General features: G+C 36.2%; 1 protein-coding gene across 8 annotated transcripts in view; it reads left to right on the top strand.

Annotated features, from left to right (window-relative positions):
* galntl6 (polypeptide N-acetylgalactosaminyltransferase like 6) overlaps window positions 1-24,005 on the top strand; it is a 348,569-nt gene that overhangs the window by 29,246 nt on the left and 295,318 nt on the right. For 4 of the 8 annotated variants that reach the window (XM_058772450.1, XM_058772424.1, XM_058772516.1 and 1 more), the window contains exons 2-3: window positions 10,359-10,640; window positions 12,790-12,880. The gene's annotated coding sequence lies outside the window, so the exon portion shown is untranslated. The remainder of the gene's footprint in view (window positions 1-10,358; window positions 10,641-12,789; window positions 12,881-24,005) is intronic. The other 4 variants (XM_058772459.1, XM_058772430.1, XM_058772469.1 and 1 more) reach the window with 2 other exon arrangements.

The following is a 24,005-nucleotide window of genomic DNA, read 5'->3' as shown; positions in this document are numbered from 1 at the left end:
AATAAGTTTTGAAAGAATGTTTACACACCATCACAACAATTTTACAGCATGCAAGAGTTTACTGTATTTTTACAGTACAATTGTAATTATTGATTTACAGAACTTTTGTAAATTTACAGTCTTACTGGCAACCAAAATTGCCAGTAAGTTACTGTAAATTTTACAGCAATTTTTTTACAGTGTATGTATAGGATGTATAGGGTGCTATGATGTGCAGCCGTGCTCCATATGTCACATGCTGCTGAGTTTGATTTTTGCATTAGCCTCCAGTGCCCTGTAGGGAGAGGGACTCCAGATCTGATGCTGTTCAGCATGAGCAACATCCACCTCCTCTGGAGAGAGATTAAACATCTGCTAAAATTACAGGAGAGTATAGAGCCAGCCACTGTGATTATCACACACACACACACCTAGCTCACATTATTCAATTTCTGAAACATTCCTGATGGTCACAGCGTGTCTGTAACTTGATTAATTCCAGGGCTTTTAAACTTTATTTCTTTTTATGACTCTATTCATTTAGGCAGGACTCATTTGCCCAGGATCATCCTCATGAAATTAAAAACTCCAGATGTCTCTGTTCCTCTTATGTGTTCTGTTCTTTCTCTCTCTTCCCCTCATGGATTTCTGTATTACTTTCAAGTACCTTGTACAACTAAATCCTTTGGACCAAGCTGCATTTCTGAAATCATCCATCAATCCATTTTCCAAACCGATTGTAGAGTTGTGGGTCTCTGAAATCAATTTATTTTAAACAAATAATTTAGTCATTTTGCAGTTAATTTAAATTTTATATTATATTTTTAAATTATTGTTAAAATTAAATACCATCAGATGAATGAGTTACATTTTAAAATATATACAAATATAAATATTATTATATTATATTAGATCAGGCCCTTTCTTTCAGAACATGCAACACAACTCCTTGTTCAAGCTCTTGTTCTGTCCAGACTTGACTATTGCAATGTTGTCTTGGCAGGTCTTCCAGCCAGTTCCATCAAACCTCTACAATTAATCCAAAATGCTGCTCCAAAATAATCTTTAATGAGCCAAAAAGAATGCATGTCACACCTTTGTTCATCAATTTGCACTGGCTACCAATAGCTGCTTGCATAAAATTCAAGGCATTAATGTTTGACAAAACCACCTCTGGCTCTGCACCCCTTCACCTAAATTCAGTACTTCAGACTTGTGCCCTCTAGAAACTTGCGTTCTGGAAGTGAACGTTGCTTTATTGTGCCATCCCAAAGAGGCACAAAATCACTTTCACTGACTTTTTCATTAACTGTTCCCACCTGGTGGATTGACCTGCCCAACTCAATCCGAGCAGCTGAATCCTTAGCCATCTTCAAGAAATGGCTAAAAACACATCTCCTCCATCTATATTTGACCCTCTAACTCTAGCACTCTCTGTTCTAATTCTATTTTATCTATGTCGTCTTTTTATAAAAAAAAAAAAAAAAAAACCATACACACTTGAGCCTCTATCAATTGCATATTTATTCTCTAACTGCTTGCTTTTTGTTATGAATCCAGTTCGTGGATTTCTGTCCACTCGCCATCAGAGGTCGCTCTTCCATCATATTGATTCTCACACCACACAGACTGTTACATGTCACTCCGGACTACAGTTCCCATCATCCATTGCACTGACACAGCTGAATGCACTGATCACACAGTTGTCACCAATCACACGTTCACCTGAGAGCTATTACACACACTATTTAATACCCACTCAGATCACCGAGTATTGTATAGCGTATATTACTTGTCTAGTGATAGCTACTCTACGGAGCCATCCCATGTTTGCCCTAGGATTACTCTTGTGCCTTGTCTGTGCTGTTATTTGACCTGCCTGTGTTTTTACCATGTTTTATAATAAAAGCTTGCAATTGGATCCGCTTGCCTCACATCTCGTCGACTCTGTTACACTTTTCTTGAAAAACCAACACTTAAACTTGTTTCTTTAAAAAAAAAAAAAAAAAAACTAGGTTTCTTTTTTCTATAGTATATGTACTCATTTTCTTAAAAAGATTTTTAAAAAAAGCCTTGCTAACCGAGACTTGTCATATCACTTGCATGTTGTTGCTCTTTTGTTGGTTTTGATTGCTTCTATTGTCCTCATTTGTAAGTCGCTTTGGATAAAAGCGTCTGCTAAATGACTAAATGTACATTTATTTAATTTTATATTATATTATATTGTGGGATCCAAATGTTTGTATTAAACAAAAAGCAACTCATAATAAATTTTATCCAATGTGATATGAGAATTAAGAATCTAGAAACCTTTTAGCTGGTAATCGTTCTACTTCATAGAAAGCACGGTGTGGCTACGTGACAGGCTTAGCTTAGATGCATGTGTATAACAATTACATACACCCTAAGTGGTCTTGACCAAATTGCAATTTGTTTTAATATTCTCTCAGAAATTCTAATTAGTCACTAAATGTGGACATGAGCTGCACAGCATTTTCAAATGTGTTTAAACACTCTGCTCGGCTTCTCTTCATTAGAAGTCTCTCTGTTTTGAAGATATTGCAGTTTCTCAAGAGCGCCTTGCTGTTCCAACTAGTTTGGCTTCAAGCTGAACAGCATCTGGGATCTGAATGCTAGTCAGCTCTCCTGTCATTATAGTGCACTTTACAGCTTTCTGCCACTTGGTTCTAATTGCTGAAAGTGTTCTTTGGCCAAAAAGGATGCCTTATGAAACGCTCTGATTTTCATACATCAGATTCAGTTTGTGAAACATGTTTAGCTTGTTAGCTAAAATGTTCAAAGTATAAAGCTTACTGTATACTGTCAGAAAAAATAAGTGTTAGTGGATAACTTTTAATAACTTTGAAAGCATGTTCATTTCTGGAATAATATTAACAGCAAAGCTGTGTGGAAAGAACTATAACATTACAAGCACTATAGCAGTATAACACTTTACAATATAACACATTAAAGTCCACACCAGCACATGAGAACGTTATAAGCGCATGCTGCAGATATATCACCTGTTACTATACAATTCTCAAGCTCTTTAAAGTCAAGTTGATTCTTGGCTGTCAATGGATCATCAGCTAGAAAAAAAAATCATTCTCAAAGTGATACCTATTATATTATTAATTGTTATAGTTGTGGTGTGGTGTAATTCTCATAGATTTAGAACAGTGTTACAACTTTATAGTTATGGTTACAGTCCTGAGTGTGAACAGCCCTTAACAAATTTCTAATCAGGCACCGAGTAGACTAGCCATAAAAAGTTGTCTCAGTCAGTGAAATCGCTTTGGGCTCCAAACATCTGAGCTGTAAATGCCATGTAACTAATCACTCTGGAGCTGCAGGAAATTATGAGTCTTGGCTTTCCCTATTGTGTGGACCTGGTCCATGAATCTTTGCTTATAGTGTATAGGGTTGTAAACATTGTTAAGGTCAGTCGTTCTACTGTTTTGCTGACAGGTGGATGATGTATTGGTGGTTCAAAATAAGCTACCTCACAGGCACTTGGCGAGGTAAGAATCTGTTTATTAACCTTACGCATTTACTTCACTCGACTGAGCTGGGTTGTATCAGCGCTTCAGGATATGACCTACAGACATCTAGACAGGTGCATTTGTCAGAGGGGTTGTGATCCTCACCTAGAATGACATCCCTGTTGGCGAGTGCGTTACAAAGATGAACAAGAAATAGGCCAGTAGATCTAGTCAGGGATCTTAAGAGTAGGTTTTCAGGCGAATAAGGGTCTTTTGTTGATTTATGATTTTTTTTTTTAACAGCAAAGGAATAGGTAGTATTTTTTCATGTGTTTGTAGAGAAAATATTTTTTAAATTTCACAAAGAAATAGTAAAATGTATCACATTTGTTATCATATGTATACCGTTTCATTGTTATTAGTTATGGAAAGAAATGCATGTCACTCTTTGCTTTTGCTTTGTCTAACAGAGTTTAAGCAAAAGCCTACTGGAAAACTTGAGATTGTTCATTTTGGACCGAAATGACAAGAATGTCAGTTCTAATCGGTAATTACATTTTTAATCCATGTGCTAGAGGATAAACACTGGTGCTGAATCTTAATAATTGAAGCCGATGGAGAGACTCATCCATATGAGAGCTGCACAAACATGAAAATTAAAGACAATTTGTTACCCAAACAAATGCACAGACAGAATCAGCAGAGCATCCTCTCTCCATCACTGCTTCTCTAGAGGTGTGCAACAATCTAACAAATAAGAAGATATCTAAAGATCCAAAATTACACTGAACTCTTGTGCAGATACGCGTTTATTTACAAAATTAAATATATGTGTATTATATACAGTGGAGATGAAAATTAGAGAACAACCTATTTCCTAAATTTAAAGGTCACTGCTTAGTCCTATTTGAAGTTATCCTAACAAGAGTAAAAACAGTTTTTTTAAGCATATTTTATAAGGTAAATATATTCTGAAGCACAGTATAAAAACTGAAATGGGATGAAAAAGAAAACACTTTCAGATACCTCCCAGTTATTGGTGTTAATCTGGCACCTCGTGCTAATTTCTTTAATTATGTGTCAAACCTTATTTAACTGGCGGCCTAATTTTCCAGTTTTCACTGAATTTGCAAGATGGTGAGCTGTTCTAAAGTGACTGAAACCCTGCAACAGCAGGCTGTCCAGATGAAGGCTAATAGCAGCCAGAACAAGAGAAGTTGGTCGTTCCAAATCTGTTATTTCCAGAAGATTGCATCTTTACAATGTCACTAACTTATTCAAGTCCATCAAAAAGGCTGATTGCCGACAATGGACCAATACACGAGAGGACAGGATAATGTGGAGAATCTCAATGGGCTGTCGGTTCAACACTGCAGCTGGAATTGCTCGCCAGCGCTGAACAGGGTAAGGATCTGTCTCGGCATACAGTGCCTCGACATTTAAGAGAATTTGGACTGAAAGCCCGCGCTGCAGTGACCAAACCTCTTATCAGCAGAAAGAATCAAAAGGCTATACTAACCTTTGCTGAGGAGCATGTTGTGTGGAGAGAAGAGAATGGGTCTAAAGTTCACTTTAGTGATGAAAGCAATTTCGGTTTATTTGGGTCAGATTTGTTGTCAAACTGGGGATATTTTGAAGAAAGATCGGGTTTAAACAGCACTGAACTCCACTGACTTTCATTGAATGGACAAAAAACCCACTGAGACAATCTTCAAAACAATCTTTTGTGTAACAGAAAAAAAGAAAAAGAAAATGTATGAGGGTTAGTAAAATAATGACAGTATTTCCAATTTTCAGTAAACTTTTGGGTAATCTCTTTAAGTTGTATATTGAAAACAGTGTATACTATGTATGTACGTCGACCTTTGAGCCTAGTGCATTAGCATTATTAAGTGAAATGTGTTAGATTTTGCACAAATGCATCTATTTTTGTGGGGGCACATGTATGTGGCCATGTGTAAATGTAATGAGCAAATAAAATTCAATCAGACATAAATAGGCCCAAAGGATGCATGAAAAAAATAAAGCTGTTCCCCTGTGTGTCAGTAATCACTACTGACAGGTAGAACTTGGCAGATGTTTTGGCCATTGCCTACAGTCGTTTTAACAGTAAAGTGTAATTAGAATGGGCTTTATAAATTTGTCTGATGCCATCCCAAAGAGCCTGAAGAAAGATGAGCTTGTCTTTTGATGACCCTTACTTTCTAAAAGTCCTCAAGGACCCAAGCATGATTAGCTGAAAATGACTGTATATGCAATAGATTGTTGACATTTTCTCATAATCCAGTAATCCAACCACTATCACTGTCAGCCGCATTGTTAACCAACTTTACGGTGGATATGTTTCAACCGTGACAAATGTGACCTCACCCAGTACATTTTAATGCTGTAAATCTACACGTTCGCTGAGAAGAGTAACCATAAATACAAGAGCCATCGGTCTTCAAGTCCCAGACACTTTGGTTGAGGAGTGGATCAAAGCTGCCTGTTGAGAAAGCAGTAAATCTGTCAGACCTGCTCCTTGTGTGTCTGGGACATAAAAACACGAAATAGAACAATCAAGGCGGAACAATGTTCAACCTGTAATATAACCATTTGAACCCCAATTGCCTCAGATTGAAAGCCTACAGTTCTGTCGTACAGAAATATAATCTTTCAGTCTACACTCGACTGCTTTTCTTACCTCGGTTTTGATAAAATATAGCTGAGAAATAATTTCATCCTAAATTGAACGGCAGGCAAACATAACCACATATTGGCATCTCTCTCCAAACCATGTAATCCATTCAGAATGATGATGATGGTGCTGAGAAAATTCTCCATTTTACAGGATTCAAATCAACATCGTATTTATCCTAATATAAGCAGTGTGAATCCATGAATGTTTTTGATGAAAATATTAACATTCACCTCCTAAACTGCTTTCAGCACCTGCCTTTTACCCACAGGGACCAAAGCCTGTGTATCTCCTCTAATTCAGGTTCAGCCTGTTATATCTACAGGTGGCTTGCTTCCCCCCCAGGAGTCAGAGACTTTGTCTGCTGTGATGCTGTGCCTTGCTGTTTTAGCCTTTGGAACTCAATAGGTTTTCTAATGAGAGCACCATCTGTTCAAAACAGCCCTCATCTGTTCTCAAGCTAATGTATATCTTATTGGAAACCCGTGCTTCTAAAAATACCTGGCAAAATGGCTTAGTCCTTCTACCTAACCTGGCGCAGGCTCCCCCACATCGTAATTAGACCAGGCCTGCATATCCATCAAGCAGCTGATGAGAACATATTTGATATGACAGAGAACAGTAAGCCTATCTAAAGGCAATTTAACTGGAGGAGAAAAGAAATATTGGAAAAAATTTGAAGGGAATGAAAAAACATGATTTATCATCCTTCCAAGCTGAAAAGTGTATAATATCTGCATGATTGCACAACGGAGTCCCACTGATTGAGAAAGAGAAAGCAATTACAGTTTGATTTGATGACAAATTAACTGCAGTGTAAAAGGCACACTTTTTCATGAGCTATATGTGTCATATGCATGGCAGAGTTTGTGTAATTAACACAGCTGTAGTATGTCATGCCAGTGTGAAGGTCAGTGATGTGAAGCTCATTTTTTTTCTTCCCTTGTCAATTTATTTAACAGTACAGAAAAATGCAATTCATACATACAGTAGCACTTTTACGGTGGGCGTTTTTAATTTTTGAAAAAAAAATTTAATATCGTTGAGTGCATAAAAAGTTAGATTTTGAGTGCATTTAAAAAAAAAAAACAATTCAGGGTCATTAAAAGAAAAGAAAAAAATCTTAAGAACAAAAACCGAAAATTCTTTTTTTCAAGGTGAAAGGAAAATTACTTTTTACTTGATTATTCCACAACGTTGAAACCATCATGAACGCAGAAAGTGCAATTTAACAGATTTTTAAGCTAGATTTTTCTCCTTTTTCTTTATGCTGGACACTCTAAAATGCACTGACCTGTAAAATAGAGAGAGATTCTCCACTCTTCATCACTGCCATAGTATAAAAATGCTAAAGCTGTGAAAATCCTGCCAATTTAATGGCTTAATTTACTGTTTCTTCCTTGTGCTTTTTCTTAATTTGAGCAACAAAAATAATGGGCGAGTTTCAGACATATTTTAATAAGTCAGCATTACTGGATTATTTATAGACTCAAAAGAACTAGAGACTGAGAAAATGAAATAAGAGTTATTTATTTATTTCTCTAATTTCCATTACCTCTATCTAGAGGATTTGCCCACTATTCCATTGAGAAGGTGCCATACCAGGGGTATTGTTTACCCCAAATAGTCGATGTAATTGGCTCTCTGAAGTCAGAAAATTGCTTTAATAATGCCCTGCAGCTCGCCAGCAAAGAAGATATTAAAAGTAAACATGCTCATCAAAGGAAAGAGGCCGCCACCTGAGGTACCTCAATACATTAGACTCTGTTAAATAGCTACGGTCTGCGGCGCTGCCACTGTTACCTCTGCCCATACTGAGAGTTAATAACTGTTTCAGTGCTGTACACCTTGTAATAAATGTTCAGTCTGTGCCCTCAATTAACATGGTTATGAACCAGTCTTGGAAAGTGTTTATTGAATGCCGTTCTTTGTGTTCGGCTAGGATGATGATACTCGTCTCGCACAATTCCAGCTGTGTCTTAAACCACCATGGAGTGCTCTTGTATGCTTTATTTAAGTGTGGGTGGTAGGTTAACTGAAATCAATGTGGCCAGGTGTTATTTAGCAGAAAGAGCACCCAAACCGCCGCTTGCCATAGAAACTCATTGTGATTGGATGGATGAACAATGAAACCTCCCTGAACGCTCCTTTGGTTTTTAGCTGTACTTCGAAATAGCATGGTGTTATGGTCTCCTATACCGGCTTATTACTGTCGACAGATTTCGGCGTGGAGGTTAGGCCAGGTCCTGCCAGAGAAAAGGTCACCTGCCACAATATTCCCTTTTCTCTACCCAGTCTCTTGTCAGCACATAGATATCATTACCCGTTATGACTGGTTGGGTTTCTAAGCAGCCTCACTTGGTTCTCAGCATGCAGTATTAATCATGCCCATGGGGCTGTATGATCTTCAGCACAACCTTTAAAAGACCTCGATTTTCTGGCGGACTCCAGCCCCTGAGTATATGAGAGCATGGTTTAGAGTTTATCAGTGGCCACATGTTTCTGTTATACGGTATTTGGGTCCACAATTAGCCTTTGCTAATGAGATGGAAATTAATTCAGAGAGGCACTTTGGGTCAGGTGGAATGTATCATGATTATGATAATCTGACAAGCCCCTTAATTGAGGTTTGGGTCAGTTGGGCTATTTATTGAAAGTTAAACTATGTTTAGGGGTATAATACATGTGTGGAGTACTACATGCACTGACTTGCCAGATTAAAGCACTAGATACATACCCCTGTATTGGTGTATTATTCAGTTATATGTGCTACTGCTGTCATGTATCACTGATCATGCATGGCCTTCAGCTCCATGACGTTGTTAACTCTGATGCATAAGTCTTTAGAATGGTTTACATAACAGGTTTATAGCGGACATTTCAGGCGAGCTTAATTAGATACTGTATGTACAATACTGTGAGCTAAATGCCAAGCCTCAAGCTAATTGCAAAATATGTTCTGTTGGTGTTCAGCTGGAAAAACACACGGTTGGATGAGGACAAGATGTTGACGCTCAAGGATAGATAAATGTTAAGAAGATATTGAGAGTGTTGTAACACTGGGTGAGCTGTAAAACCATAAGCCATTCAGTAAAACCCCACCCCTGCATAGGTGTATTTATTTATTTATTTATTTTTGGCTGTTAGTGCACGTTGATTGCACCACATTTGTGACCCTGGACCACAAAACCAGTCTTAAGTCGCTGGGGTATATTTGTAGCAATAGCCAAAAATACACTGTATAGGTCAAAATTATAGATTTTTCTTTTATGCCAAAAATCATTAGTATATTAAGTAAAGATCATATTCCATAAAGATATTTAGTAAATTTACTACTGTAAATATATCAAAATGTTGTTTTTGATTAGTAATATGCATTGCTAAGAATTCATTTGGACAAATTTAAAGGCGATTTTCTCAGTATTTTGATTTTTTTGCACCCTCAGATTCCAGATTTTCAAATAGTTGTATCTCGGCCAAATATTATCAGATCCTAACAAAAAAAAAATTCGAAAAATTGACACTTAAGACTGGTTTTGTGGTCCAGGGTCACATTTGTGGATAAAAGTTTCTCAAGTATTTATAAGCAGTAAAGTATTTTTATGAAAAATGTAGGGGGAAAAACTACTATATATATACTTTTTCTTCATTATGATTTCAGTTCTATTATCCTGACTTTTTTAATTTATGCACCCCAAAATATCAAAATTAATTCTAATGCAGAAATGAAAAACATGCTTATTATAGAAGAGGTGTATTTGTATGTCACTGTAGGCATGGATTTAATTTTTAATGTATTTTTAAATTAATTAATAAATCGAGACCAAAAATAAGCAGTGAAACAGTTTCATTAAAATATTTAATAAGCAATAATAGATTATGCTAAACTACTTAAAGTTGTCCTTCAAGATTTTTTTATTTATTTTTTTTAATCTGGCCTTCGCTATGTTCTATAACCTTGATTTTTTTTTTATTTTTTTTTTATTAAGGCCAAAATTATTTTTATTCAGAAAATTAAAAACATGCTCATCATAGAAGAGGTGTGTTTGTATATCACTGTGTGTATGACATGCATTTTTAAATAAATCCGGACAAAAATTAACATCATGTTTCTCAAAATAACATCCTGATCAAAAGGCTGTTTTTACTGTTTCTCTTAGTCATAACGTTATGATCAGTTGCATATTTTAAAGTCAGCTGTCACTTCATTTCTTTTCCAGGATACTCTGGACTCCATGACCATCCTGCCTTTGGCCCAGTGAAATATGATTTTGAGCGATGGATGAATCAAAATGATGCCTGTCACTCAGTCAAGTCCAGCTTTAGATGTTGCCACTGTCAAAACAGTTTTGAACCGAGGGTCCACTGCAGGAGATGAAAGCTGAGGATAAACCCATACAGTACTTGCTGTTTGAATCGATGCCGCAGCCGTCTGCATGTGCATAGATAAGAGAGAGGACATCGCGTGGATCCTCTAGAGCCCGCTGGAAAAGAACTCCCAGGTTCGTCTCCAATCGAAAATACATCTCCTAACCGAGTTTTACAGCACACCCAATCAATGCTCTTAAACTTCAAAGTAGGCCTGCTGATGTCTTGCAGCACATAATCAGATATCGACAGGTTAGTTTTTCAGTGTGATGGGCCTAGATTTGGAACACTGAGTGCAAACTGCTTCATGCCTCTCACTTACGGTCCAGGTGCTGAAATAATGGTAAATCCATGAAATGATATATAAGACATGCTTCAAAAACCAATTTGAATCATTTTGCTTTTATTACCGTGGAGAAAAAATGGCCAAGTTAAAAGAGAGGAGGCTTAAACTGTGACAAGGTCAAAGAACAACGAGTAATTTATCTCGCTTCAGTGATATACTGAGATTTTATTGTATGATAATGAACAGAGAATAAATATTCAGGTGACTGAAAAATGATGACATAAAGCCAGACCCAAAGAACAAGAGGATGCACATGTAGGTGGATATAGAAGCTTATACATATTCAGAGTTAAATTTTGCTGCAGTGTTTTGCATTCTCATGCTTGATCTTGTCTAATCATTTCAAGGGTAAAGAGTATTAATTAGCAGATGCAGGTTCTGCTTTATTTACAGCCGTGGCATTTTTGAATGTCCTTGAAACCTTATTTATCTTTTCAAGACAAAGTTTGTGTGTTGGTTTAACATTTTGCATCTAGGTCATGTGAAGTGCGTTTGTTTAAGACTGCAATGAATTTCAACATCGCTGAAAGTGTTATGAATTAGGGACAAATTTACTGCATACAATCTCATTCTCTCATCTCTATAAGCACTGGTATCCTGAAGGGGGGAACTCCCATGATGAGATTTATATATTAACCTGTTATCAATGTGTCAGACGTCGCTGATTTAACTTCCTCCCTCTGTTATGACAAGAGCTTAGATTCACAATGCTGCATTTGGGATAGTCTGCTTTGATGACAGACACATTAAATTGAGTAATGACAGTGTCAGCTGCCTTGATTATGAGGTACTAAAAGAAATGGGATGTAGACATTTCCAAGCTGGGTGTGGTGTTCGGGTGGAGGGAACTGCATTACTTAGAATACATCAATAGTGAGCAACGTAGGCTCAATAAAGACTAGCAGTTTTGGGGTCATTAACATAAAAACACACTTGAGTTTTACATGGTAGTGCAGAAAGTGTTATTAAATTGTTTACAGTATTGTAATGGAGCTTATTGCTGCTTCGCAACAAAACTGTGTGAAATTAATGGCTATGGACAAGGTCTTTTGAAAGAACCTTTTTTTTTTCTTTTTGAATCCAGTTTCAAGCCAAGGCGTTATCGTTAAATACAAATGATGTTAAATCTTAATGAAAGTATCAGTTGTAGTGAAGTTGGCATCTAATTTGTTTGCCAGGGGACCTTTTTGTTGACCGTCAAACAAATGCAGAGCTAATTTGCCATTTCACGTTCTGATATGTCATCCTCCAAGTGCCAGGCATCGGGACGGAAAAGCGGTCCATACAACTCATGCACTTATTAAATGCATTATTTAAAGCATAGGACTTCAACCCTGTTCCTGGGGACCCACTGTCCTGCAGAGTTTGGCTACAACCCTAATCAAACACACCTGAAGCACCTAATCAAGCTCCTCAAGATTGCTTAAGAATACAAAGGCAGGTGTTCTGAAGCAGGTTGGAAATAAACTTTACAGGACTTTACTGTTCATTTCGGTTATTTTTCCTAACCGACAACCGACGCTCGTTAACCGATTATTAACCGTTAACCGACAAGATTATTTTAAATTAGAACTAAAATTAAATTAGAAAGAATAAGTGTCTGTGACCTGTTAAAAATACTAACATTTGTTTTCCGGGGATTAATTTTACATGCGCAAAAAGCAGCAAACAACCCTAACCTTTTACAATTCCAATTATCTTCATGACTAAAAGGAGTAGTTGCTTCCACTGTTACTTTAAACCGTTTAACTGATTGTATTAATCGGCCAAAATTCTTATCGGTCGGTTAACGGTTAAACGGTTAAAATGAACATCCCTACCTCTGATTTAAAATTCTGTCATCATTTACTCACCCTGGTGTTGTTCCAAAACTGTATGACTTTCTTTCTTATTCTTAATATTTTTAGAAATGTCTGTGTTTTTTTTGGTCCATACAGTGAAAGTCAATGGTTACCAACATTCTTCAAAATATCTTTTGTGCTCTGCAGAAGAAAGAAAGTCTTCTAAAGTTGAGAAACAGACTAAAATGTAAGTATTGAATCTTAATTTCTATTAAACTATTTAGTTAACCAGACCTGCTGATTATTTGAAAAAGGTCTGAAGCAGCTAAATAATTTGTTTACACAAGTACTTCTCTCATGAACTCCAATCAATGCACCAAAGAGAGCTCAAATGAATTTCAACTTAAGTTTTCAGTTGACAGTTAAAATATCAAGTTCAGACATCAGAAGACCTGAAAAAAAGTCTTCTAAATTTCTTCATAGTAATGTGAAGGTCAAGTTTGGAATGGCATTAAGTAGAGCAAATGACAATTTTCATTTTTGGGTGAACTATCCCTTTAAGATTTTTACTCATTGGTATGTGTGTCAGAAAGAGAGGTAATATGTGCAGCCATTATTGCTGTTAATCTGTTCAAGGCTGTGTCATATGGGATTCTTGCCGAGATGTCGCTGCAGACGTTTCCTCCCCTGGTAAAGCGATGGTCCAGGTGAAGTGCTTGGCCTTGTTCATTACTCTTCATTAGTCTGGACTTCATCCCTCAGTGGGGCTCTGTGACGTGATCAGGGAGCTGCTACATTTTATTCGTTCCTGCTCTCTGCGTGATAATGAGCTCATCACAGATTCTGTGTTCAGGGGTCACAGACGTCATTTCCCTCTGCAGACAGACTGAATCTCATACTTTGCTGCCTGATTCTCCATCTTCTCGCTTCACTAAACTCTCTCTCAGTAAAGCCAGTAAGAACAGGAATTTAAAGAGCTGTGAATATAAGTAGTCTATATATTTTTCCCTGAAGTCCTGTGAGTAGGTGTGAGCATGTGAAAACCATTGTGTGTATTCTATTAGCAAGAGCCAAATGAAAAGAATCCAAATTTATATCTGAAAAATCTCAAAACATATCTGCCAATAATTCTCCCACTTTCTGATAACTCTGATATTCATTCCAATACGGCTACTTTTTCAGAGATTCAGAATGATTAAAGACTTTCTAAAACAAGCTACTTTTATGACTTTTTTGGGGCCTTTTTAGTTTGAAAGTTTGAGTTGTCAGACTCTTTTGTTGGGGTGGCAAAGATCAGTTCACACAAAAGTGTAAATGCTCAACGCAATTCATTCTAAACCTGTATGAATTCCTTTCTTCTCTGGAACATAAACGATGTTTTGAGATTTTTTTTTTTTTTTTTGTCTGTACAAAGTCAGTGGTAACCATAACTTTTGCCAACATTCTTCAAAACATTTTCTTTTGTGTTTTGTAGAAGTTGATCATACAGGCTTGGAATGAAAAGAGTAAATGGTGATATAATTTTCATTTTTGGATGAACTATCCCTTGAATTGTCTTTAACCTTTTTATCCACTATATTGGCTCACTGACTGACATTCAGAGTGTAATTATTTCTCAACTTAGTTTTCAGAATTACTTAGAATACTTTCATAACTGTACTTGACAGTCCTTGAGTTGCTTAAAAGGATTGGTCACCTAAAAATTCTGCATCACTTACTTTCTTCTGTTCGTGACGTACAAAAATTCTCCTTGATACCTTTCAGTCACAGCACAGCAAGATCCAAAAGGACAAAACACACAATAAAAGTAGACCATACAACTTAATTTGAATGTACAGGAGCATAGAGATTTGATAGATTTTCAGTCAGTAATGACATTTTCAGCAAAGTGCATTTATACTTTTTTTTTTTAGTGCTGTCAAACAATTAATCGCATCCAAAATAAAAGTTTTTGTTTACATAATATATGTTTGTACTTTGTATATTTATTATGCATGTATAAATATACACACATACAGTATATATTTTGAAAATATGTACATGTATTTATTTACATGTATATATTTATATTCATATAATTTATATTATATAGATGTATTTAATATATAAACATCATTTTTCTGAAATATATACATGCACGTGTGTGTATTTGTATATACATAATAAATATACACAGTAGACACACATATATTATGTACACAAATCTTTTATTTTGGATGTGAATAATCGTTTGACAGCACTACCTTTTTTCAGCATGTTTTGTCTTTCAAGGAAAAAATTATTAATCTTTTGTAAATGTTGACAACGGGGGCAGTCAATTTAGATGTATAAATGACGATACAAACTATAAAAACCTGAGCTGTGCACTTCAACAAACCAAAGCCACCAAACAGTCGAGTTATTTATTGAAGCCATTTTCAATTCTATTCTACCCATAATTTTATACGACGGTGACATCACCCCATTGTTCCTGCTTCGACATTCTTTCTCTCCATTTTGTCATCCTCTTTCTCTATCTCGCCCCCTCTCTGTGTCAGTGTAATAGAGCATTTGATTTGAGAGTCTTGGAAAGACTGGGCTGTTATTGATAAGATCGGCCACCTGCCGCAACTGTGCTGATGAACGGACCCAGACTTTCATTACTGAACACCAACACATTTATAAATCTTTCATATGACCAGCATGGCCACACCAAGCTGTCTTCTCTGAATGTGCTCAGTGCACATCACTCTTTGATTGACCTCAGCCAGGTCCAGTGTGGATATGCGATAATCTAATATTTATGCGAATTAGTCGTTTGATCAAAAAGCCAATGGACCTTAAAGAGACACACTGTCACTGATACATGCTGTTGTCCTTCAAGTATAAATGTCAGCAGCAAGTGTACAGCAGAAGCAGAGCTGTGTTGAGGCCTCATTCAAAATCAGTCACCTGAAGCATATTTTTTTCCCTTGCTGATGAACATAATGGTTTTAAAATGGCATGTTTTAAACTATAGGGCAAACATGATAATGTTTCTTAAATGCTCACTCAAAGCTATTGAGAAATGTTGAATTGCGCAAATTATGAAATTACTGTTAATGGTGGAGTAGTAAGGTTATTTATGATTGCTTCCAATAATTTCCATACCCCATGATTCCATCTTTCAGGCTATGCTTTTTTGCTCATGCTTTTCAGAACCTTTACAATGATAATTTCCCTCCTTCTGCAGGAGAAGCACTCTGTAATGACAACTTTCATAACCTCTCTTGGTCTCGCTTCGCATGTCGGTTTGTGATATTGGCTCAGAATAAGTGACAGTGCGATACAATCTGCTTTTTACCCAGCTCTGGATTTTGACAGGTGCAATTAAAGCTCCTTTAGCTGTCGTCTGGTAGGACAATGCACATTCACCCTCTCTTGCCTTAATGTGCAACATCTCTGTTTCTCGCTTCCCTCCGCCATTCATTGTGTCTGATTTTCTCTCCTTCACTGTCTCAGTCTCACTTTAGCTCAAATACATATTTCAGCTCAGAAAACTGATGTTCTTTTGTCAAATGTGTCTCTGGCTTTTTGCCCCTTTTTTCGTTCAATGATGTATGATGTGTCTCTCGCCGTCAGTGTGGTCTGTTGACATTTCATTTTTAGCTTTAACAGATCTTAGTAATATTCTCTGTGATGACAGAAATTCCGATCCTGGCAAAAACATAGAAAAGCTTTTATTTATTTCTAGGGCTACAAAATGAAAAAGTATTAATTTGTTGTTGCGATATTCATTTCTTTTTTCAAAAACATGCATATTTTTTCATGCTATATGCACAGAATATTCAGAATTTAGAATCCGCCACACAGATACAAGTGATCAAATGCTTCTTGCTAATTTATTAAAGAAATAGTTCACCAAAGTCCTCTCGCATCAAAATCCACCAATATAATTGTTCAGAACTGTTTTGGGTTGTGCTTGGTCTCTGTGTGTTTCTCTCCTGATTCAAACGAGACCACTTTTGCACTGGGGAAAGCAATATTACGAATAGAGGACTCATATTTTAGCGAACAGTTTGAATGTAAAAACATTGATCGATTTGTTTCTCACAAACATGCAGCTTTTCTTTGTACAAGATGTTAACTGATGGACAGGAGTCGTGTGGATTACTTTTGGATTATTTTGAAGTTTTCATCAGCTATTTGGGCTCTCATCCTGATGGCCCATTCACTGCAGACGATCCATTAGTGAGCAAGTGGTGTAATGCAAATTTTAATTTTAGGGTGAACTATTCCTTTAAACTATGATAACGTAATATTTACTTTCTAAATTATATTAGACATTGCTTTAAGTACTAATTAAATAAGAAGATATTTGACATGATCAGAGAATAATTCAAGAAAATGTTGAATATAATTGGGTGGCCAACTGCATTTTGGGGCTAGGTGGACCTATGCAGTACCAAATGCAAAAATAAATAAATACATCAAATAAAATTAAATAAAAATAGTTTTAGTCAAATTATTATTCTGAATATAATTTGCAAGGAACATATTGTATTAAATTTTAAAATAAAACAAAAGCATTTTCGTTATTTTATCATGTTGTCTAAGTTCAAGAATTGTGAATTGTAGTACATATACAACATGATTCTCATGACTCGAAAAGCATTTCATTTATGGTGCAATTTATAATTGTTTGACCATGACCATGTTACCCTTCAGAAAAATGCATTGCACCCTATTCTGTTCTGTGGTTAGTGTATGAATTTATACAATTCTAGTGTTTGAACAAGAGACCAGTGTGAGAAATCATAGACAGTGGAGCTCGCCAATGTAACTTTTACAGACCTTTATCATCTTCAGTGTGATGTGTTTGTAGTTGTGATGTATCACTCAGACATGACGGCCAAGTGTGCTTTTGTCATCGACCACCTCTTTCTCCGCTTTCAAGCCAGTGTACTTGCAGACACATACAGATATACAATAAGTGACAAATGGGCAAAGGGAAAAAAGTGGGTACATTTCAAACTTGCTAGAGAAAGAGTTCTTATTACGCAGGATTGAATTACTGCTATTGATCTGGAAAAAACTAAAACGAAACAACTCTTAATAAATTTATTTACTCTATATTTACAACCCCCCCAGGGCCAATCCTGAACAAAGAACTGTGCTAAACTGTGCTATGTTCACTGTCTTGAACATACTAATAATTGCTCCATAGTTTTTTTTTTTTTTTTGTGAGCAACTCACCAGGTCAAATCGATTTTTAGTTACTCTCGCTCTATTGCAAAGGCTTGTCACGTTCTTTCCTAGAATTTCTTGGTCACACTGCACTGTACTGTAGCTTTCACACTTACAGGTCTGTGAACAGCACTTTGGGGAAGAGATTTTGTTTTGTGTTACCAGCTTTGAAGAGAACCCCATTTATACATAATCACTCAAATTATTTAGAAAATTAGCAATCTGAACCTGAATGATGATGAATTTTGAATTGTGTGTCCATTGAACGCTGAGGTTTTTTCACACTAAAGACATTGATATGGTTTAATAATAAAGAAATGCATTTGTATAAAATAAAATTCGATTTCAGATTTTTGAAGTTGTCCGTGAGGTTTCCTATTGTGAGGCTGTGTTCGGTGAATCTGTGTATGTCTGGAACTCTTCTTAGTCTCTGGTATATTCCAAAATGGTTATAAGCTTTGATTTTTTTTTTTTTATATTAGTGGGTACAGTCCTAATTTTATTCTGCATGCAGTATTTGAGAGTGGTTCCTCTGTACTTTGTGTGCCTATGAGTGTGCAGTCACGTTTATGTGCTTGTGCACATGTATATTTCTATGTGCCTGCATCCTTTTATGCTGCCATGATGCATCACCATGCAGTCGTGGTTGTGACAGCAAAGAGGAAAGACATGAAGAAAAGTTTGATAAAGAGATGTCAGAAAGCATCCATCACATGCTGCAGTTGAGATATACCATTTCTGTGAGATGTAACAAATGGATATGAACACTAAATAAAAGCATGTGCATGTGTGGTGCAAAGTGACTAAATGGACCTTTTGATTTTATTATTCTCCCAAAACACTAAATGGCAGGAAACACCATTTTATTGATATGGGTTATGCTTTTTCCTGATGTTTTAGGTGCATTATTTAATAAAAGTAGAATAATACAGGAACCTCTTATAAGAGGTTATGCCAAAAATGATTTTATTTATGAACTGAAGTTCAAAAGTTTGGAATATGTAAGTAAAAAAAAAAAGAAGTATTTTATGCTCATCAAGGCTGCGTTTTATTTAAAAAATGCAGATATTACCATTTAAACCAATTGTTTTCTATTGTTTTAAAATGTTAGTTATTCATGTGATGGCAAATGTGAATTTTCAGCATCATAACAGTTTTCAGTGTCACATGATCCTTAAGAAATTATTCTAACATGCTGATTTGCTGCTAAAGAAACATTTCTTTTTATTATCAGTGTTGAAAACAGTTGTGCTGCTTAATATTTTCCAGGATTCTTTAATTAATAGAAAGTTACAAAGGCTGGAATTAGTTTGGATTTTTTTTTTTTTTAAACAATAAGTCTTTAACTGTCACTTTTGATCAGTTTATTGCTATTTTTAAATGAAGTGTTTCATGTTACAGATGTATTTTTAGAAACTGCATAATTGCTCCATCAACTACACTAACTATACTGCTATCGACTGAATTAACAAGGTTTCATGTTTTTAGAGAGTTGAGGACCTTTGTGTCAAAGAAAACTAAAGCTCTTGTAATGCAGAGCTGTTCAACGTGTGCTTTTCTAGCGAGAAGATATGCCCTCAAAAGGGGAAATGAAAAAGATCAATGTTGGAGAGTTTAATGAGGATATAAGATGTCTCTGGAGGCAGTTTTTCTCCCTATGAATTTTAAGACCGTTTCAGGCCCAGTCCAATGTCAGGCAGATTTGCATTTGATTTATAGTCACTGTCACTAAGATTTTGAAAGATGAGTAAAACCAAAATATTTCCATCTTTTGCTCTATTCACCCGGGAACATAAACACAACCATAAATTTTTAGCTTGTCCTTGCTTTTATTAATAAGTTTCAGAGGATAAACCACAGGACAGTATTACATTTGAAAGAAGCATTATTGCACAGCTGATGATGAATCTTCCCTTATGGTGCACTTTGAGACAGGAATAAATTACACGCTTGAGGATTAAACAGGAACGAAAAAAAAAAAAATGAAATAAAATCTGCCCAAATTGCTCTTTATGTTAAATGACCTGTACTACATGCTGAGAGACTGAACTTAGTTTTGAACCATGTGAACCTTTCTTTTTTCTTTATTTTTTTATGGTCCTGTGGACATATAAATAAGAATGAAGAAATCACTCTCCACATCCAGTGCTCTCCAAGAACAGCTTGAGAAAGCAATAAACTTCAACATCAATACATCAGAGGGAAAGTCATACCTTCATCTCCTCTGAAATAAGCCCAGTGGTCCCCTCCCACACTTCAGGCTCTCATTTCACTGCAGTTCATTCGCTTGAAGGGCTAAATTGTCCCCACTGGAATATTGGCTCCAAATATACTATTACAAAGCAATTTTGTTGGTAAAATAAGCGTGATGTGACTGCTGTTTTTGAGGCAGCCGTCTTTTTTCATTATTAAGAGAAACGTCAACCCCCCTGAGATGCGCAGTAGTATCGCATTTAACACAATTCACCAACATATATTATTCGTTATATGGATCTGCTCTGGTTGAGAGATGTGTATGCTGTGCTGCTTGAAAAACGGCAGCACAGCATACACAAAATGCCAAATGCCTCAAGATGCCTTCCTTAGAAAAATACAAACATAATACCACAAAACAATTTTAAGCCAAACATTTTTAATTTCCCTTGGACCATATTAAAAAAAGTTAACGACACCAATTTCTTTGAGCGCTGCTTTTGTTGAATCTGTTCTTAAGTGTATGGTTAACCCAAAGAAAACAATGCTCGGGAAGTGCGTATCCACAGGGACTCAATTAATCCTTCTGACTTTCTGTAGCAAAAGCATTTAATTGTGTCCATGTGTTTTATCTTCCTAAAAGTTCAGGGTGTTTGGTGACTAAATCCCTGCTAAGTCATCACATAACATTTTATTTTGCTCTGAAGGAGTTTTATTAGAGTTGTTTGCCTTAGACTGTATACAGATGAGGTTGTATCCTGAGACATCCTGCCTTATTTGCATTGTAAACATACAAAAAAAAAAAAAACCAAAAAAACTAGAATTAAATTAACTATAGGGTGGTTTCTGTTCTTATTTTGTCAAATGAGAAGACATTTGACGTAACCAAGTGATTATTATGAATTCTAAATGATTTGGCTCACTGTTATGGGCAGGTTTGGATCATTGGATCGTTTGGCGATTTATTTGTTTATTGATTGATTGATTGATTTGTTCTCTGATAAAGTCATTGATTGAAACCAGTTAGCATTATTATAGCATCCTGCAGTAGAAATGGGAAAAAAAAGAAATGTTAATTTCCATATAGTGAATATTGTGCAGTGCAGTGCCAAGTTGTGGAAAAACAGTGTTTGCGTTGCCTTCCTTCTGATCCCAATGTTAGGAAAGAGTGAATGAACTTAATTTTTATGAAGATCCAGACCGCATCAGTACGAACTCTGTACTTTGTACACTTTTCCATCCATACCTTGGATTAATTTACAAACAAGGCATCATTTGATGCGGGATTTAAAAGAAAATTGAAACTAAAAGACGATGCTGTGCCAACTAAATTGGATCCAACAGTAATGTTGCAACACAAGTGTGAGTAACAGTTTTCATTATGTGGTCACCATTGCTTTGTCTCTTCTTATAGATCGTTTGATATGTGCTGAGTATTTATGCGTTTTTAACCTAAATCAGAAGTTACCACTTGTAGTACACTTGAAATCTTTCATACACTACACTCAAGTGTACTACAAGTGATGACTAAATACATTTTTTAAATATAGAGATAGTATGTTAACAGCACATTTTAGTTAATATTTATGGTGTCTCAAAATAGCAGAGTTCAGTACACTTATTAGAGTTCACACTGTCAGTTTTTGGGATTGACAACCGCATTTACTTACTGGTGTGGGTCTCGAAACGTCCCGTTTACACAGCAGCTTACAGTAGCGTTTTCGAATACAGTCTGTATGACCATGCAACGCGAGTCAAGCCCGCATTCCTTACCAGTAACCATAGCAACATTGAACAAAGTAATATCAAAGCGATGTCTGTAAAACTGAAAATCTTATCACTTTCTGACACGACAAGAGTCCAATCGAGCCACGAGTTCATCTGTCAAATCTTCATTAACCGACTGCAACTTTTATATTTGGGTGGAGAGTGGAGCATTTGAGTCGCACGCAAAACACAAAACTGATGTGAGCGGCTCTGGTGATGGAAAAACTGACTGGATCTAAAACTTTCAGATGACACACCACTCATTTCTCCGTAGCACTGTATGACATGACAGACAACTAGTTGTCCAGTCCTGTTCCGTTCACACAGCGCGTGTTTTCCGAGAATACGGTTGTGAGTCCTGAAAGTTTACAGGTGTGAGTTTGGTGAATGCGGTTGTCACGCCCGTAAATAGCCAAACTGTGTGTGAACGTAACCGTATTAAGGACTAAAATACAGGACTGACAACCGTATTCTGCTGCTGTGTGAACGTGGCCATAAATTTTCAGGACTTACAACCACATTAGGGATGCACCGATACCACTTTTTCCAGTACTTGCCCGATACCGATACTTTTATTTTTGGTACTTGTCGATACCGAGTACTGATACCGATATTTTCATTGCATTTGTAAATTTTTTAAATATTGGGTACAGAAACCAAAAGAGTATGTATAATGTTAGTTGGTTAACTTAATTTATCAAATAGATACAGTCAAATCTGACCAACTAATACTAACACTTACCTATTATATTTTAAAAAAAACTAAAAAAACCCCTAGCTACGTGTACTGTGCTGGGCTAACTGAGACTTGTCATGGCACTTGTATACTGCTGCACGCTCGATGGTCTGATTGCTTCTATTGTTCTCATATTGTACGTTGCATTGGATAAAAGCGTCCGCTAAATGATTAAATGTAAATGTAAATGTAAATCAAAATTTATTCAGACACCTTCAACATTTCTCACATTATCACAGTTTATTCGCTGTAGTTTATGGTAGTGAAATATGACAAGAATTCAGAGTAAAACTGTGTCAGACCAAATTCAGCTCGATAATATCAGATAACTTTGATAGAAAGGTATGTGATGGATTACAATCAACCAAAATTATTCAGACAGCTGTTAGTATGACAATATTTACACAATTATCAATACTTTGTCAGGCAACCCTTAGCCTTAATGACAGCCTGTAGTCTCCTGGGCATGATGTCAACCAGGTTCATGCAAACCTGAACTTCAGTTTTTTTCCCAGACTCGGTCTGAATAATTTTTGGTTCCAAATTTGTATCAATTTTATTGGTAGTCCACTGTATGAAGAATTTTTGGATATAATATGTCACAGTTTACTTTATTTTGCTATCCTCACTTACATAAATGAACTATAGTGTCCTGCACCCACTAGTAAAAAATATAAAAAATGATATTTGGTCTCTGAATAATTTTTGGTTTGACTGTATACCCTTCGGTTATTTTCACACTTAATTATGCACATTAAAATGTATTTTACAAGTTTTTGTTACTTTCACTGTTCATTTTTTTTTTTTTTTTTTTTGCTCTATGGTACATCATCTTTAATTCAATTGCATTAGAGCTGCTAAAATCAGGCGTTTTGCTGTAATAATGCAGGGAACCACTCGTTATAAATCTCTGTGATATTTTCAGAAATAGAAGTCGCGTTTTTCTTTGCTTTTCTTTCTAATGCAGAAACACTCATGAAGCAAGCAAAACATGCACAACGCGCACACGTATTTGTACTGGTGCAGAATGAGAGGGACAGTACAGCCTAGCGCATTTCACACAGGCTGCTAGTTTCACTTTCGCCAGAAAGTTGTGTATGCTTAAGGTTGAAAATAAGTTATTTATTTTATAGTGAATGCCCCTATAAATTGTCTTATATTTACGATTCAGTTTTAATCCAAGTGATGCATGCTATGTGAGCGAACATCAATAAAGATCATAGAAGTGCGCGCACGCTCTATCTCTCTCTCCCTCCCTCCCTCTCTCCCTACCGTTAAGTAACTTGTGCATTGTTTTGCTTACTTGTTTTTGACATATCCAACCGAACTACAAACGTTCCAGTGACATCTGTGAGAAAAGTATATTCACTTTTCGCTGATTGGTCATTGTGTTCACGTGCTCAACAGATAAGTCTGTGATTGGCTTCAATGATCATCGCTTCACGCTCTTCACTGAGCGCTTCATTGATCA

Source organism: Onychostoma macrolepis, chromosome 01 (genome assembly GCF_012432095.1).
Source record: "Onychostoma macrolepis isolate SWU-2019 chromosome 01, ASM1243209v1, whole genome shotgun sequence".
Classification (NCBI taxonomy): Eukaryota; Metazoa; Chordata; class Actinopteri; order Cypriniformes; family Cyprinidae; genus Onychostoma; species Onychostoma macrolepis.
Note: the sequence above shows the minus strand (reverse complement) of the source record. Positions and strands in the feature narration are given on the sequence as shown.